A 15,005-nucleotide genomic window follows, 5' to 3' on the forward strand; every position below is an offset into this window, starting at 1 on the left:
GGAAGGGGAAAATCTGGAGGGACCCCGGAAGGCAAAGTAAACAGAATTCTAGTAGGAGCTCCCAACGTGTGTGAATGGCCAGTAACAGCGCCAGGCTACGCCCCCTTCAAAATGTTTAACCCCTTAGCTACATATGACAAACTGTTAACGTTCTGGGTGTATGGTTCTTAGCACCGTTAATGACATGCAATCTTACTTGTTTGATTCACACCCCCCCCCCCTTCCAATGTGGATCATTGCTATTGACTGTTCTATGCATCCATTGATCTGTGCTGCAAGGTTAGGGTGCATTCACACGGAGGATAATGGTGCTGAATTTGGTATGGAATCCGTGTCCGCTTCAGCGCCGAAAAAAAAGCCTCCCATTGACTACAATGGGTTGCTTTTTCTGCAAGCATGTGGGCTCCCCCGGACAGAATACCAATGCAGATGTGAACCAAGCATAAGGGAAGGCAGGGAATAGATGGGGAAGGATGCAAAGTTTGCGCATGTGCAGTACTGAAAAAATGCTCTCAATAAAGTGAGGGCAATGAAGCAGGAAGTGCACAAGAGCAGTGGGTTATAACGGACCCGCTGCACTAGTGTACTGGAGAGGACTGGTAAAATGAAAACGTGTAGGAAACCAATGAGAGGAACTAGATAGGTGGTGAAGAGAAAAGGGGAAAAAGCAATGAATAAATGGAAAGTAAAGGGATGTATAAAACAGTATTATAATGCCGGCTTTGGGATCTCCATTCTATACATTATCAGCAGCGCTCTATGCAACCCCGCTTTTCCTCTATACCCTTTTGCACGGTACGTCAGGGCAGATATCAAACTGTTTACCCCACAAAGGACCCTTTTACGCTGCATACAATTATAAAAAAAAAAAAAAGTATGAATCAAGATTAGGTCAGGACAGATTTTCTGTAGTAATTATGAAGTGCATTAACCACATGAGGACCGCCGTACGTAAATTTACGGCCTCATGTGCTGGTACCTAAAGACCGGACTATTGCCGAAATACGTCCGGCCTTTAGGTACCTTTCTGGCGGGGGGAGGGGTGCGGGGGGGACAGGGGTTAGGTGTTACTAACACCTAACCCCTTCCTCCATAACGTCCAGTCGGAACTGAGTCCGACTGGACGTGTTAACCCTTTCGATCGCGCCGTCAAACATCACGGCGCGATCGAAAGGGATCCGCCGACAGGTTAACCCGATCGGCACCCCCCGCGGCGAGATCGGAGGGTGCCGATGTCAGTAGAAGGTAGTCTGGGGTCTGGCCAGTGACCCCAGACTACCGGAGCCCCCACATACCTGGTGATCCTGCCAGGCGGTGGAGGAAGTGAGCGATGTGTCTCACTTCCTCTGCAGCTTACAGGACACGAGCAGGCTCATGTCCTGCTCGTGTCCTGTCTGCTACTGTGCTGAATCAGCTGATGCTTTCATCAAAGCATCAACTGATTTAAGTGTCCTAAAGGGACACATGAAAAAGTAAAAAAAAAAAAAAATAAAGTGTATGAAAAAAGTAATAAAGTTCTAAAGTCCAAAAATCCCTTTTTTCTATACAAAATGAATTATATAAAAAAAAGCACTAAAAATTAAAAAAAGCAATGCATATTTGGTATCGCCGCGTCCGTAACAACCTGTACAATAAAACTGAAATAATATTTAATGTACACGGTGAACGTCGGAAAAAAAAACCGGAAAAAACTCGCCGGAAATAATGATTTTTTGCCATCTCATCCTACAAAATATGCTATAAAAAGTGATCAAAAAGTCATATTCACCCCACAACAGTGCCAATAAAAAGCGCACATTTTCCCGCAAAAAAATAAGCCCTCAACCAACACTGTCAACCGAAAAATAAAAATGTTACGTCTCTCAGAAGATGGCGATGCAAAAAACATTGATTTATGTCCCCATATGTGTTTTTGTTCTGCAGACTTAGTATCGCATAAAAAAATAACATAAATGAGGTATCGCCGTAACCGTACCGACCCGCAGAATAAAGGACACGTTACTTATGCTGTACGCTGCATGGCGAAAAATTTAAAATGTAAAACTCAATGCAGGATTGATTTTTTTTTTTTTTTTAATCCAGCAAGAAAGAGTTAATAAAATGTAATCAGTAAGTTGTAGGCACCCAAAGATGGTGTCATTACAAAATACATCTCATCCTGCAAACAACAAGCCCTTATATGGCTGCGTCACCAGAAAAATAAAGAAAATATAGCATCTAGCAATGTCAAGGCAAAACCCCCCAAAAATCGCCAAATTATTAGAACACAACTGGCTGCGGCAGGTAGGGAATATATAAGCTGTGTGAGCGGATATCAGGGGACACCCCAGATTTACAGCTTATGAGCGAAAAAACACCAGAAGTGACCCCCAGAGTGACTCCCCCAATCATAGGAGCTACTGGGACATAGTAGGGAATTTAGTGTCTGCAATGTCCTCCGCACCGCTTATATGTTCCCTCTTCGCCATCCGCTGTGCAGTCACATCTGGCATACTAATCCTCACTACACCCCCTGATACATTCTTTGAGGGGTGCAGTTTTCAAAATGGGGTCACTCCTTTGGGGAATCCACTTTTCTGGTACCTTACAGGCTCTACAAACATGACATGGCGTCCAGATACCAAACATCAAAATCTGTACTCCAAAAGCCGCATCACGCTCCTTCGCTTCTGCGCCCTGCTGTGCGCCCAAACTGCAGTTTATGACACATGTATGACACTGGTGTACCCGTTATATCGGACGTAATGTCATATGTGGGTATAAACTGATATTAGGGCACAGCTGGACGCAAAAGGGAAGAAGGGTTATTGGGTTTTTGGAGCACAGACGGTTTGGTTTTTGGATGCCAAGACACTTTTGTAGATCTGAAACGCCAGTAAAGTGGAATCCCCTGATATGTGACCTTATTTTGGAAACTACACCCCTGAAGGATTTCTCCAGGGGTACAGAGAGCATTTTTAACCCCCAAGTGTTGCTATAACTTATTATCCATAAATGAATACGAAGCTGATTGTGAGAGGTGAAAATGACAATTTTTCCAGGAATACGTCATTTCAGTGCGTAATATGTTGTGCCCGCCTTGTATCAGAGATGAACGCTCTAAAAGCTGTTGTGCCCGGGATACCCGCTTACCAGTTTATGGAGTGTCTCTGCTGACATAAGTTGGGCACAACATATCGGGCACTAAAATGGCGAATCTCTGGAAATTTTTCATTTTTAACTTCTCATTATCAGCTGTGATTTCATTTCTGGAAACTAAATAAATGCAACACTCAAGGGTGAAAAATGCTCGCTACACCACTTGATAAATCCCATGAGTGGGCTAGTGTCCAAAATGGGGTGACATGTCTGCGGATTCCACTTCATTGACAATTCAGGGGCTTTGCAAAAGTGGCATGGTGTCCTAAAACCAAACTGTGCTCCAAAAACCAAAATAGCGCTCCTTCCCTTCTGTGCCCGGCTGTGCCCAAACAGCCATTTATACCCACATATGGCATTAAGTCCGTTATCCGGGGTACACCAGTGTCATACATGTGGGCATACACCGCTATTTGGGTACCCAGCAGGGCGCAGATGTGAAGGAGCGATATGTGCTTTTGGAGTGCAGATTTATATTCTTTGTTTTTGGACCCCACGTCACATTTGCAGAGGCCCTAAAATTGTCCCTACAAAATGGGGTCACTTCTTGGTGAATTCCAGTTTACTGTCACCTGTGTAATTTCTAAAATGGGGTCACAATGGGGGGTTTCCATTGTATTGATACTTTAGGGGCTCAGCTAATGCGACATGACACCTGAGAACTATTCCAGCCACATCTGCTTTCTAAAAGCCAAATAGCGCTCTTTCCATTCTGAGCCCCACCGTATACCCATACAGCAGATTATGGCCACATATGGGGTATTGCCGTGTTAAGAAGAAATTGTGTAACAAACTCTGGGGGGCTTTTAATTCTTCAGCTACTTGCAAAATTAAAAATATGGCGCTAAATGGACGATTATTGGAAAAAAAAAGTAATTTTTCATTTTTATGTCCAATTGTTAATAAAATCTGTGAATCAGCTGTGAGGCCAAAATGCTCACCAAACCCCTAGATAAATTCTATGAGGGGTGTAGTTTCCAAAATGGGGTCACTTTTAGGGGGTTTCCACTTTATTGGTACACTAGGGGCTCTGCAAATGCGACATGGCACCTGAAAAATATTCCAGCAAAATCTGCCCTTCAAAAGCCAAATAGCGCTCTTTCCATTCTGAGCCCCGCCATGTTCCCATACAGTAGATTATGACCACATATGGGGCATTTCTGTGTTCAGGAGAAATTGTGTAACGAACTTTAGGGAGCTTTTTTTCCTTTATCCTCTTGTGAAAATGAAAAATTTGGGGCTAAATTGACAGTTTGTTGGAAAAAAAGTAAATTTTCATTTTCATGTCCCAATGTTAATAAAATCTGTGAAACAGCTGTAGGGTCAAAATGCTCACTCTACCCTTTGATATGTTTTGTGGGGGGTGTAGTTTCCAAAATGGGGTCACTTTTAGGGGGTTTCCACTGTATTGGTTCTCTAGGGGCTCTGCAAATGCGACATGGCACCTAAAAATTATTCCAGCAAAATCTGCCATCCAAAAGCAAAATAGCGCTCCTTCCATTCTGAGCCCCGCCATGTTCCCATACAGCAGAATATGGCCACATATGGGGTATTGCCGTGTTCAGGATAAATTGCTTAACAAACTTTGGGGGGCTTTTACTCCTTTAACCCCTTGTGAAAATGAAAACTTTGGGGATAAAGTGACATTTTAGTAATTTTTCTTTTACACATTCCAATGTTAGTAAAATCTGTGAAACAACTGTACGGTCTAAATGCTCACTATACCCCTTGATGAATTCCGTGAGGGGTGTAGATTCTAAAATGGGGTCACTTTTGGGGGGTTTCCATTGTTTTGGTACGCTAAATGTACGCTCTGCAAATGTGACATGGTGCCTGAAAATTATTCCAGCAAAATATGCTGTTGAAACACCCAGTGTCACTCCTTCCCTTTCATGCACTGCCGTGTGCCCAAAAATCAGTTTACACCCACATGTGGGGTATTTCTGTGCACGGGAGAAATTGCATAACAAAATGTGAGATGCATTTTCTCCTTTAACCCTTTGTGAATGTGTTAATTTTAGGTCTAAATGAATGTATTAGTGAAAAAAAATGAAATGTCTAAATTTGACCTCCATATTATTTTTATTCTTATGAAATGCTTAAAGGGTTAAAAACATCCCAAATGCTGTTTTGAATAATTTGAGGGGTGTAGTTTTGAAAATGGGGTGATTTATGGGGGTTTCTATTATATAGGCCTTTATAATTCCTTTCAGAACTGAAGTGTTCCCTAAAAAATTAGTTTGAGGAATTTTCTTGTAAATCTGGAAAATCGCTGTTACACTTGTAAGCCTTGTGACATCCAAAATGAATTAAAAGACGATCAAAAGATGATGCCGATATAAAGCAGAGATATGGGAGATAATATTTATTCATGTATTTGGATGGTATGACTATCTGCCTGAAAAGCAGAGAATTTCACATTTTGAAAATTGCAATTTTTTCCAAATTTCCATCAAATTTGCTAGTTTTTTTTATAAATAAATACAAAAATATTGATTAGTGTTTACCACTAACATGAAGTATAATGTGTTACGAAAAAACAATTTCAAAATCACTTGTGTAAGTTAAAGCGTCTCAAAGTTATTGCTATTTAAAGTGACACATGTCAGTTTTGAAAAAAGAGGCCCGGTCCTTAATGTACTTCTGGGCCTGGTCCTTAACCGGTTAAAAAACTGCAAAACTATCATAAGCTCTAGAAAGTGTCACTCCCAAAACTTCAAAAAAAATGTAGCTTCAATAAATTGTGAAATATGTTTTTATTTCAAAAACATTGTTACAGAAACTTACACTGAACCATACATAGAAAGAGAATAGAAACAAAGTTACAATAAGGTGGCCGCTTCCTGCAGATTATTAAGGCTATGGACACATCTGCGTTCAGTGACCGTTCAAGAATTCTGTCCCCTATTCTGCTTGGAAAATGTGGCTCTCTCCATTTTTCGGGCAAAGACCCCATTATAATCTATAGGTAACAGCTTTTTAAGCAGCTTGGGCTTCCGTCTTTGAGGTTCTTTTTTTTTTTTAATTGGCATTTACCTGCTGGAGTAACCCCAGCAGGCCCTATTTACTTACTGATCCCCACTCCTGCTCACGGCCACCTACGCTTCCCCTTCTGCACAAGCGGCTGTGATCAGGAGTGGGGATCAGTAAGTGATGCCAAGGGAAATCATAATGGGACCTTACCACAAATGCACGCGTTTCGCCGATATGGCTTCGTCAGGGGACTTTTCAGGTTTATCAAAAGTCCCTGAATCTCCTTTAATATGTACACTTAGTTTTGTCTTTTTTAATGCTCTTTGTTCACTATTTTAGATTTAGGTTAGGTTCACACTTGCACAGGGCTCTTCTTCATTCACGTCCGCTGGGGCGCTAAAACTGCGGTTACCTGAGGATCCTATAGACCGATAATGGGGTCTGTCAGGTTTCTGCTGTTTTTATACAGAAACCACAGGAGACAAGAGGACCTTTCTCCAGAGCCTTCTACAAGAACTCTGATGCAGATGTAAACCTAGCTGAACTCCTGGCAGAATCACTTGTAGAACCAGTAGTAACAGCAATCAATAGGGGAGGGGGCAGACTGCTCAATACTGTTGTCACGGGATGGTTAGAGTCTATACTATAGGCAATGTGTAATATATATTTCATGTGGAATGTATTCTCTAACCTGTTATATACATCAATGTGTAGTTGGCTGATTAGGGTCTAGTGTGTTAGCACATTGTATGCAAATACCCCTAACTAGTGAGGACAATGGGTGGAGATAATCTGATCAGTGTCTCCAAGAAGATGTTGGACGGTGCATTGTCGACAGGGAGTCTGCTCTGTTTGGCATAGGTGAGGGGGGAAGGATCTGTGACTCAGCCCTTCCCACCCACAGATATAGGATGTAACAGTTTTAGTATATGCATGTAGCTGGCAGTTAGTATGTGTTAGCCGGCCTGTGCACAGCTCTGCAGAGAGCCAGGATTTAGTTACAGGACCAAGGAACCAAAGCTATCATTGGATTGTGACTTCTGTGGACTTATTGTTATTACGGTTGATGTGACCGCCGCCGGCTACTAACTTTGTGGATTACAATAAATTGCTGTTGTCTCCCGACCTCTTGCGTCCGTGTTGATTCAAAAGACCTTCCGGAGGAAGACGTATACCTTCGCTCCGTGACAACTGGTGGCAGCGGTGGGATCAACAGCGGACAGCGAGATGGACTACAGCAGCTCAGCGATTAATGGAGCCACAACCTCAGAATACAGGAACTGGACTATGGCAAGTCTACAAGTAAGGGCCCGGGAACTAAACCTGAGTTACCAGGGAAGAACGAAAGATCAACTGATCGAGGCACTGGAGGAGATGACCCTGCAAAGCGACCATGAGGAGGGCTGCCCCCAGGAGACAGTAGAGATACGGGAGTGGCAGGTACAGACCCAAAAGAGCAGATGGGTTGTTTTGTATGAGGAGGAGTTGGCAGTGCTGGGGCTAGGAGCAACTGCAGAGCAAAGGAGTAGAGCATTACAGAGGGCTCAGGAAACGGAGAAGGAGGAACAGAGAATGGCGCATGAAAAGGAAAGAATGGCGCATGAAATGCGAATGGCTGAGATAACTACGCGGAATTATAATCAAACGTTGACCCCCAGCCCAACAGTGAGAGAACCACCATATGTCTCCCATAAACACTTCAAGACCTTTGATGAAGCGGCTGGGGATGTTGATGGATATTTTCAGGACTTCGAACACCAGTGCCACCTGATGGAAGTCCCAGAGAAGGATTGGGTCCGGTATCTGGTGGGGCACCTACGAGATGGGGCTGCGGAAGCTCTCAGAGCCATGGACCCTAGTGATCAGCGGGACTATGAGGCCATTAAAAGAGCAGTGCAGAAGTATTATGCAGTCACTCCAGAGACCTACCGAGTTCAGTTCCGCTCTTTGTCTTACAATGGGGGAAGCTCCTTCCACATGTTCGCCCACAAGTTGAAGCAAGCATGCAAGCGCTGGCTAGAAGGAGAGGAGGCTGTCACAGTCGATAAGATCCTCCAAGTCATACTTAAGGAACAGTTCTTTTCCCAGTGCCCCGCTGAGATCCGTGAGTGGGTGCTGGAACGGAACCCAGCCACAGTTGAGCAAGCTGCTTCCCTTGCAGATGAGGGCCTGACCATCAAGCCGCAGTGGAAGAGGTTGTTTGCAGAGGAGCGGAAAACTACCACAGTCCGCCAGACACCCTTCATCCAGCCACCCACCTTTCGTGCCCGGCCTCAGGATTACAATTCCCCCTCTACCCCTGCCCCAGCCCATCGGCCTCCAGCTATGAACAACCCTGTCCCTAGACAACGACCTACTGGAAGAATGCTAGAGCGCAGATGTTTTGGGTGCGGGCGGCCTGGACATTTGCAAGCTAGTTGCCCTGTTAACATGGGGGCACGGGCCACCGTGGCATCCCGGCCTATTCACTACCTGGGAACCACCCCTAGGACAGAAAGTTTGGCCCCATTTCCAGATGACTCCATGAATGACCCATCTGTTCCACCTCCAGGGGTCTATGGGATTCAGCCTTCTGCCACACATCCCGCAAACCTTCAGCGGAAGCACTTGCAGGAGGTCCTACTGGATGGCCGAACAGTTGTTGGATTCCGGGACTCAGGAGCTTTCCTAACGGTAGCGGACCCCCGAGTGGTTCGACCCGAGGCCCTAGAGGAGGGCCCTGGCCTTTCTATCGAGTTGGCAGGAGGTACTCGGAAACGTATTCCTAAAGCTACCGTGGAACTCGACTATGGTTATGGACCAAAACGATGCACAATTGGTGTGATGAGCGGGCTGCCGGCCGATGTTCTGTTAGGCAACGATGTTGGAAATCTACAGTGCCACTTTGTGGGAGCAGTGACCCGAAGCCAAGCTCAGAGAGACGCCAACATGGATCGACCGGATTTTCTGCCAGATGCCAGCCCTTCAACCCTACAACTTTACCATTCAGTACCGCCGAGGGAACCAACACCAGAACGCGGATGGGTTATCCCGGCAGGAGGACATATGAGCTATAGAGACTGATGTGCATTCCCCAATTTACCTGTGTAGGCCAATTGTGTCATGCACATGTTTTGAGAGGGGGAGGGGTTGTCACGGGATGGTTAGAGTCTATACTATAGGCAATGTGTAATATATATTTCATGTGGAATGTATTCTCTAACCTGTTATATACATCAATGTGTAGTTGGCTGATTAGGGTCTAGTGTGTTAGCACATTGTATGCAAATACCCCTAACTAGTGAGGACAATGGGTGGAGATAATCTGATCAGTGTCTCCAAGAAGATGTTGGACGGTGCATTGTCGACAGGAGACAGGGAGTCTGCTCTGTTTGGCATAGGTGAGGGGGGAAGGATCTGTGACTCAGCCCTTCCCACCCACAGATATAGGATGTAACAGTTTTAGTATATGCATGTAGCTGGCAGTTAGTATGTGTTAGCCGGCCTGTGCACAGCTCTGCAGAGAGCCAGGATTTAGTTACAGGACCAAGGAACCAAAGCTATCATTGGATTGTGACTTCTGTGGACTTATTGTTATTACGGTTGATGTGACCGCCGCCGGCTACTAACTTTGTGGATTACAATAAATTGCTGTTGTCTCCCGACCTCTTGCGTCCGTGTTGATTCAAAAGACCTTCCGGAGGAAGACGTATACCTTCGCTCCGTGACAACTGTATACACCCCCTGCCTCACAGAGAAAGGCAAAATGTATTCCAGTCATAATGGGAATATTGCCAGCAGAAAACCTTATAGGACACCACATATAAAAACTCAGTCAGCCAGAGAACAGACTTGAACAAGACCCTGCAGATATCATAACTTTTGATGAAAACTCAGGTACCCTTTAACTGAACCCATACACCCTACAGAACCCACCACCTCCTGCCCCTAGTAATAACTGTTTAATCGGGGGGCGTGGCCTGACTGCAGAGGCGAGCAGACGTGCACCATCTCGGCTCCGCTGATATTTGGCGTTAATTTGATAACATCAGCCTTTGCAAGGCCTCTATTCCTAAGACCTTGACTCAAGGGACATCCCCCAGTCTCCGTGAACAGTTTTTGAGAGCACTTGGGACGTACACCGGCTGGTATAACTGTGACAAGATTGCGGCCTACCTGATCTCCATGCAACCGCCTGCCATCTTGCTGTCGGCACCGAGCGTCGGACCTGCATCCACCTGCTGCGCCTGGTGAGAGACTGCTGGCATTCCTGGGGATACAGAGGGGACGGACCAACCACCGTGGAAGGGAGAGGGAGAGTAGCTACTGTCCTCCGTCTGTGCCCTGCTCCAGGCTTTGCGTGGTCCCCGGCCGGGTGAGGCCTACTTCCGGAGAGCAGCCACTGCGGCTGCAGGAGAGAAGCTAACCAACCAGAGACATCCACACCTCCTGCCTTCTCCCAGCCCCGTCATCCAACACCTACTGTACTGCAGAAAGACGTTTGCTCTGCCGGACTAACACGAGCTCTGACTCACCGTGCTGTCTCCACTACCCAGTTAAGTGCTGTTCTCCCCCTCCCCCCCCCCCAGAGACGAGCTTCTCTTTGCTACTCTCTATCCTAAGGACTGCATGTACAGCCCTGAAGGCTGAGTATACTGCATTCTTCTGGACATTGTGTTTCCCAGGACAACAGTAAACTTGCTATACTAGAGGGCCATAGCTGAAGGTCTGGGAACCCTTGCTCTGTCTGCACTATTGATGTGAGCCTCCCTCCCCCTCCCTTTACATCTGGCACGCATAGACAGTGTCCCTTGGGACTAACTGACAGCACTTCCACTGGTGAAGGGGTTAATGCAGTGTGTAAGGGAACTCTTCTGCTCTCTGAACCCCTTGCTCTACCTGCTGCCTGGCATCCCTGCATTGCCTGAAGTGGAGACACCTCACCCCCCCCCTGCTGTTTTGGCTCCCATCCTGACACTTTCTGCTGGGACATTCTGCTAACTCTGTGAGTACTCCCTGCTGTTTTTTTGACTTTCTTACCCTCTTCAGAGACCTTTCTAGCAGGGAATTTTTTTGTTGTCGTGCCCTGCAGTGGTGTGAAGGGAGTGCTGAGCCCCTACTCCACCATCAGGGGGGGCTCCTCACCTTCCTCCACTTGCTGTGTGTTCCACGCTCTGCAGTATATCCCCACGGAACTAGCACTTCTCCCATTGCTCCTTTTGCACCTCATGGGTACCGGGTTTGATTATGGAACTGTGTGACCGCCTCATGTAAGGCCTGGTGATACTGCGAGTGTACCTTCATTACCTTCTATGGTCGCTTCTCATTGTGATATGTCCAGAAGACGTCCTAACACCTCTACTGCTCCTTCCCGCACGCCGGGCCGCTCTCTTACTCACTCACCGTCAATCTCTACCTTCCTGTCCCGATCTGGAACCTCGGCTACTGGGTCTGGCACTGATGACATGGCTCCTCCATCTCCTCCGCTTCGCCAATCGCAGCCACCTCCTTCACTGTCTGCCACCCCCCCTGGACATGACATGCAATCCTTGGATTCAGCCTCCCTGCCCTGCTCGGCAGCTCATATTGCCTCTGCGGACTTTCAGCTACTTCGGGACCTTATTCAAGCTCTGCCCACTAAACAGGACCTGGATGCTGTAGTTTCCCGAATGGAACAATCCCAGGCACAGGCCCTCGGTGCGATCCAGTCTGATGTGTCTCAACTTACTACTAGGGCTGACGCTACTGATCAAACACTGTCCTCTTTGGAACAACGCCTGTCTGCAGTGGAGAGCAATCAAACCCACTCTGAGGCCCGCCTCCAGCATATTGCTTTGCTCCTGGATGACCAGGAGAACCGGGGTCGCAGAAATAATATTCGATTACGAGGAGTGCCAGAAAAAGGCCCTCAGGATGATCTGATCAGCCGTATTAATACCATTTTCAATATGGCGACTCAACGCCCGCTGGATGCTACCTTCATGATGGACCGTGTGCATAGAGTCCAACGTTCTGGCCCGCTTGACCCTGCTAATCCTAGAGACGTTCTGTGTAGACTACATTACTTCACGGACAAGGAACACATCCTGAGGTGTGCCTGGGATATGGGATCGGTGCCTTTTGAGAATGCCTCTGTCAAGCTCTACCCAGACGTCTCATCCCGCACATTGGCTATGCGCCGTGCCCTTCAGCCGGTGTTGACTCTGATTAAGGACTGTGGAGGTTCCTATAGGTGGGGTCATCCCTTCCATTTGATTGTTCGTGTTGGCTCGTCTTCGATTGTTGTCCGTTCCCCGGCGGACTTGCCTGATTTGTTTGCCTCCCTGGCTGTGCGCCCTATCTCAGTCCCGAACTGGCTTGCTCTGGATTCCTCCCGCCCTACTATATCCAGGCGTGGCCGCGGTTCCAGGCATTCTTCTTCGGCTGCTTCCAGAGAGAGACCTCGGCGAAACTCATCTCCACGACGTCTTCCAATACCGGATCCGCCTGGGTCTCCGCTCCGCCAACCAGATCTCTCAGCTCAGCTTCCCATTGAAGCATGATCCCTCATGCCGCCGGTCTTTGATCTGCCCACAGGACAGTGTTAATATCCTTTTATGTTGAGTGGTCTTGGACTTGTTTCGCGGTTGGTGGACATTTTCACTATGTTTATTTTGTTCTGTGACTACTCTGTTCCTCTTGATCCTGTTCCTGCTGGGCTTTATAGATGGCCCTTGTTGTTGATATTGCTGTGTTTTTATACAATGTTGTTATTTGGACCTTAGAGTCACTTTGTAGCCCTGTGCTTCCTATCCCTGTACATTTTGTTGGGGGTGGGGGCATAGGGTCTTCCTTACCAGGTACACTCGTGGTGCTTGTGGGCCCACTTCTCCCCCCATCTTTTCTTACTCCCTCACTCCTTCCTGTTTGTTGTTGTGCCCCTGGCCCATTTGTCTAGGGGTAGTTAGATTTGTTGTACTCTTGGTTCTTTTTCCCTTTCCTTCCCCCCCCCCCCCTCATTCTTTACTGCTCTCCTTCCTCTACTCTGTTACTTTTCTCTCTTTTTTTTTCTTTCCCTCCCCTTTACCCTCTTCAATTCTTCGCCCTCTCCCCTTCCTCCCCCCCCCTTTTTTTTTTTTTTTTATCTCCTCCTAGGGTGTGAGCTGGGAAAACCCGTCTCCCTCCATGCCTCCGCTTGATCGCCTTTCCTCCATCACCGTGGGCTCCCTCAATGTGAGAGGCCTTCATAGTCCAGAGAAGCGCTCCGTACTCTTCAATCTGCTCAAAGGTAAGCGCCTTCATGTTGTGTTTTTGCAGGAAACTCACCATTGCTCTACCAAGCCATACAAGTTGACTAATGCTTGGTTTCCTCATGCATATCATAGCTCTTCTCCTGACCCGAAATCCAGAGGGACTAGTATCTTGATTTCTCGCTCCCTGCCTTGGGAACATTTGGAGACTCGCACTGATTCTGAGGGGAGACTTGTTATGGTCAAGGGTCATATCTCCTCTCAGCTTTTTACTTTTGCCTCTTTGTATTTACCTAACTCGGGACAGGGTCGTGCCCTTAGTTCTTACTTAGGGCTGTTGGGACGGCTTTGTGGAGGGCTTCCTGGTGGCGGGGGGTGATCTTAATCTGGTCCTAGACCCTTCATTGGACTCTTCTGCTGGCGTCTCTTCTCACCCTTACTCGCTCATCAGGAGGGTTAAGAGGGACCTTCATTCCCACCAGCTTGTGGACTCCTGGAGGTTACTCCACCTATTAGATAGGGATTACTCCTATTACTCTCCGGTCCATCACCGATACTCTCGTATCGACTATCTCTTTATCCGTCACCAACATCTCCACTCTTTGTTGGCTGCGGAAGTCGATAACATTACTTTCTCCGACCATGCTTTGGTTACTTTGTCTGTTTCCTTGTCCTCTCCTATTCCCTTCCAGCGTCAGTGGAAACTTAACGCATCACTTCTTGATGACGTAACCATCCTGGATGACATTAAGACCCGTTTGGGGGAATACTTTGAGAGGGAGGAATTGTCGGGGATTGCTCCTCCAATGGTGTGGGAGGCTCACAAATGTTTTATCCGGGGTATCCTGTTGCAACATGGTTCCCGCTTAAACAAGGAACGCCGGGCTTGTATTGAATCTCTGCTGCAGCGGATCCGCTCATTGGAACTTCTTCATAAACGCCAAATCACTCCTGATGTTTATTCCCAGCTTGCCAGCGCCCGAGAAGAATTGCGTACGCTCGTCACTGATAGGGTGAAGGGTACTCTAGCTAAATGCAGACGTCATTTTTATGAGTTCAGAAATAAGAGCGGGCGTTCCCTAGCTAGGGCCCTTCGGGTTCAGCAGTCCTCCACCTACGTTCCATGCATCAGTTCCGCCCAGGGTACTCGATTACACATGCCCCTTGATATTGCAGCTGCCTTTCGGGACTACTATGCCTCTTTGTATTCTGTAAACTCTGGCCCTTCTCCTCTCCCTGAAGCGGAGTTCCGAGATCGCATTCGTTCTTATCTCTCCTCCTCTGGTCTCCCGTCGTTGTCTCTAGAGGACTTGACGGCCTTGGAATCTCCTATTGTTGAAGAGGAAATTTCTTTAGCTATCTCCAGTATGGCAACGGGTAAGGCCCCAGGCCCAGACGGCCTTACCTTGGTATACTATAAGAAACTTGGCCCTGAACTCCGCCCCAGACTGTTGAAAGTTTTCAATTCTCTCACCGATGGCTCGGCCCTTTGTCGTGACTCCCTGTGTGCTCACATAGCGGTTATCCCCAAACCCGGAAAGGACCCTCTTCTGTGCTCTAACTACCGCCCCATTTCGCTAATCAATGTTGACCTAAAAATTTTAGCCAAGATCCTTGCGACGCGTTTATCGCCCTTGTTAGGAAATATTGTTCACCCGGATCAAGCTGGATTTTTACCCGGCCGTG

Source organism: Leptodactylus fuscus, chromosome 6 (assembly GCF_031893055.1).
Source record: "Leptodactylus fuscus isolate aLepFus1 chromosome 6, aLepFus1.hap2, whole genome shotgun sequence".
Lineage (NCBI taxonomy): Eukaryota > Metazoa > Chordata > Amphibia > Anura > Leptodactylidae > Leptodactylus > Leptodactylus fuscus.